The following is a 3,971-nucleotide window of genomic DNA, read 5'->3' as shown; positions in this document are numbered from 1 at the left end:
GATTCTTGCAGCCTATTAAATTTTGTCATTATGCCTTTGAATAACCTTTTTAAGTTCCGCCACTGCTTTGTCTGTATGTTCTTTGGACGTCTCTGCACTTTGACGAAGTTCTTTTCTAATTTCTTGAAGAGTTCTGTATATTAATCTTCTGTATTCTGCTTCTGGTAATTCCAAGAAATTCTCTTCCTCCAGAAAATTTATTGATTATTTATTTTGGGGGCTTGCTGAAGCCATCATGGACTGCCTCTTTATGTCATTTGATATCGACTGTTGTCTCTGAGTCATGAATAAGTTATTATAATTTAATTTTATATTTGTTTAGTGTGTCCTAGCTTCTTGTTTTGTTTTGTTTTGATATGCCCAAATAGGCTGCTCATGTACCCTAGTTTGATTATTGGCACCTTCGAGGCTCTAACGTCCTGTCACCAGGTAGTTAGGTCTGTAACTAAGTATGTGTGCCCAGGAGTCCGTTAAATTTTCCTGTATGGATTCAGCTCAAGTGTCCAGGCAGTCAGTCACCAAGTGTGTGGTGCAGGCTCACCTACAGTTTTAAAGAGGCATGGGTGATTGGTGTAGGCACAGGTATCTGGCTGCAGTAGGGGGTCATGCGCTAAGCAAGACAGGGCCTGACGGCTGCCCCTGAGTGCCTGGAAGGAAAGTGTGTCCCTGTTCCCTAGAGAAAGTAGGTAGGTGAGTTTTGCAGCTGGACTATGAGCACCCTACTCTGTTGGCTGTAAGGACTGGGGGCCGCCACTTATTCTGGGACCCCTGTAACAGGTGGCTAGGTGGCGTGGGTGGAGCCACCAGTCCTCAAGCCCCTGATGCAGACAGGTAAGGCGCCTGCTTAAAGGGCAGAGCAGTGTCAAGCATCACACATCTGCCACTTCACAGCTGAAACAGTTGAAGTTAGACTTCAGGTGTTTACCCTGTTGTACTGTAGTAGTGAGGGCTTACGCTGTTGAGATGGGTCCACATAAGTCTATACAGGGGCGGAAGTCACTCAAAGTCTGTGGACCCCTTATGCCTGTGCCTAGGCAAAGGAGCAGTGCCAACCCTGAGTTCCTGGCTTAGGAGAGCTGGTAGCTTATTTTTCCCCTGTTTGTTAATTTGTTCCTTCTCCAAGGCCAGGAGAATGGGTCAGGGCGCCTTATGGGATCTACTTCTGGTCCAGCGGACTCACAGATCACAGAAGCCGGCTGGACCCGGTGCAGAGCGGGGAGGGAGGAGGTAAATGAGAGAAAGGTATTTCCCAAATGGTTCTTTTTTTTAAATCCCCGTGAAAGGCCACATGCATGTACTTATCTTTAGCCACTTGGGTGCTGCTTTTCACTGGTTCAGGGTGTCCAAGCAGAATCTCTGCTGCCGGATCTCTCTCAATGTGGAAAGTGCCTCCTGAGTGAGCGAATGGAGCTGTATGCCCACCTCACTGCGCACCCGAGCCGATCTGGGCTGAAGGGCTGCGGCTCCCACGGGGTCAGGTCAGGCAACTCCTTGCTGCTTCTGAACCGTCTCTCTCTCCCCCCACCACTTAGTCGGATTCCTCAACTTTGCCTTGTTCAGGGCTCCTAGATATTCATGTACAATCAAATCACTTGTTTTTTCAGATCTTTGTTGTAAGAGGGACGTAGGAAGCCATCTGACTACTCCGCCATCTTGACCTCTTTTTTCTTTTTTTTAGTTGTGCTTTAGATGAAGTCTTACAAAGCAAATTAGTTTCTTATTAAACAATTAATACACATAGTGTTTTGTGTCATTGATTGTCAACCCCACGACGTGTCAACACTATCCCCTTCTCGACCTTGGGTTCCCCATTTCCATTTGTCCAGCTTCCCTGTCCCCTGCTGCCTTCTCATCCTTGCCCCTGGGCTAGCGTGTCCATTTAGTCTCATATACATGGTTGAGCTACATGTATTATTGTTTGTTTTATGGGTCTGTCTAATCTTTGGCTGAAAGGTGAACTTCAGGAGTGACTTCAGTATTGAGTTAAAAGGGTATCCAGGGGCATTACTCTCAGGGTTTCCGCAGTCTCTGTCAGACCAGTAAGTCTGGTCCTTGTTTGTGAGTTTGAATTTTGTTCTACATTTTTCTCCAGCTCTGTCCAGGACCCTCTATTGTGATCCCTGTCAGAGCAGTCAGTGGTCGTAGCCAAGCACCATCTAGTTGTGCTGGACTCAGTCTGGTGGAGGCTGAGGTAGTTGTGGTCCATTAGTCCTTTGGACTAATCTTTCCTTTGTGTCTTTGGTTTTCTTCATTCTCTCTTGCTCCAGACAGGGTGGGACCAAGCTTTTAAGACCCTAGATGCTACTCACCAAAGTAGAATGTAGAACACTTTCTTTATAAACTATGTTATACCAATTGAGTTAGGTGTCCCCCGAGACCATGGTCCTCAGCCCTCAGCCCACTAATTCAGTCCCTCAGGGAGTTTGGATGAAGCTTCTGTGACTTTGCCTTGGTCAAATTGTGCTGACTTCCCCAGTATTGTGTACAGTCTTACCCTTCACCAAAGTTACCACTTATCTATTGTCTAGTTAGTGTTTTTCCCTCCCCACCTCTCCTCTCTCGTAACCATCAAAGATTGTTTCTTTCTCTGTGTAAACCTTTTCATGAGTTTTTATAATAGTGCTCTCATACAATATTTATCATTTTGTGATTGACTTATTTCACTCAGCATACTTCCTTCCAGGTTCATACATGTTGTGATACGTTTCCCAGATTCATCCTTGTTCTATATCACTGTGTAGTATTCCATTGTGTGTGTGTACCATAGTTTGTTTATCCATTCATCTGTTGATGGGAATTTTTTGCTATTGTGAATAATGCTGCAATGAATATGGGTGTGCATATGTATATTTGTGGGACAGCTCTTATTTATCTAGGATATATTCCTAGGAGTGGGATTGCTGGATCATATGGTATTTCTATTTTTAGCTTTCTAAGGTACCACTTTGCAATCCCACCAGTAGTGCATAAGAGCTCCAGTCTCCCCACAGCCTCTCCAGCATTTGTTATTTTCTTTTTGATTTGTGCCAGTAATGTCGAGGTGAGACACTATCTCATTGTAGTTTTGATTTGCATTTCTCTAATGGCTGGTGATCATGAGCATTTCTTCATGTGTCTGTTAGCTGCCTGCATGTCTTCTCTGGTGAAGTATCTATTCATATCCTTTGCCCGTTTTTTAATTGGAGTATTTGTCTTTTTGTTGTAAAGGTGTTGGATTTTCCTATAGATTTTAGAGATTAGACCTTTGTTGGATATGTCATAGCCAATTTTTTTCCCAGTCTATAAATAGTACCCACCTTTTACAGTGACTGTGTAGATTAAAAAATGCATGCAAAGCACTTAACGTAGTGCCCAGCACACAGTACGTGCTGAACAAATAATAGCTGATTATTGTTAGGAATTGAGACTCATTGAAATGTTTCAAGCAAGGAAGTCACCAGGCCAGATTTGGTGGTCCAGAAAGTTATTCTGGAGGAAATGTGGAAGAGGGACAGGGTTTGTCTGAGGCCAAGTAGGATGGAGCAACACTTGAGGCAGGGACATCAGTAAGGTGACTGTGGTAATAGTCTTAGCAAATAATAATTACTATACTATGTAATAACAAGTTATTATTATCATTATGAGGACCTATAACCCAAACAAGGAGTTAAACTAAGAAAGAAGAAGATACAGTATGCAAGAAACAGTAGTTCCAACACAATACCTGAGACCTATAGGTAGTTCCGTTCTGCTGAAGTGTAAGGCGCAAGGGGAGTGCAATGGTAGAACTGCCACTTGCCCAGCGCCATGCCTGCATTGAGCAGAGTCAAGAGAGACTTCTAGCTTGGGTTCACACTCTCCAGCACCATCCTGTCTAAATTCTTTTTTTTTTTTTTTTAATATTTTATTGTACTTCAGGTGAAGGCTTACAGAACAGATAGTTTCTCATGTAACAGTAACACACATGCTGTTTTATGACATTGGTTAACAAC

At 43.6% G+C, this 3,971-nt stretch overlaps 1 pseudogene; it reads right to left on the bottom strand.

Annotated features, from left to right (window-relative positions):
- LOC101348156 (low molecular weight phosphotyrosine protein phosphatase pseudogene) overlaps positions 1-3,971 on the bottom strand; it is a 40,953-nt pseudogene that overhangs the window by 5,057 nt on the left and 31,925 nt on the right.

Source organism: Trichechus manatus, unplaced genomic scaffold, assembly GCF_000243295.1.
Source record: "Trichechus manatus latirostris isolate Lorelei unplaced genomic scaffold, TriManLat1.0 scaffold00020, whole genome shotgun sequence".
NCBI classification, from domain to species: domain Eukaryota; kingdom Metazoa; phylum Chordata; class Mammalia; order Sirenia; family Trichechidae; genus Trichechus; species Trichechus manatus.
The sequence above is the reverse complement of the archived record's forward strand: the minus strand, read 5'-3'. Positions and strand labels throughout refer to the sequence as shown.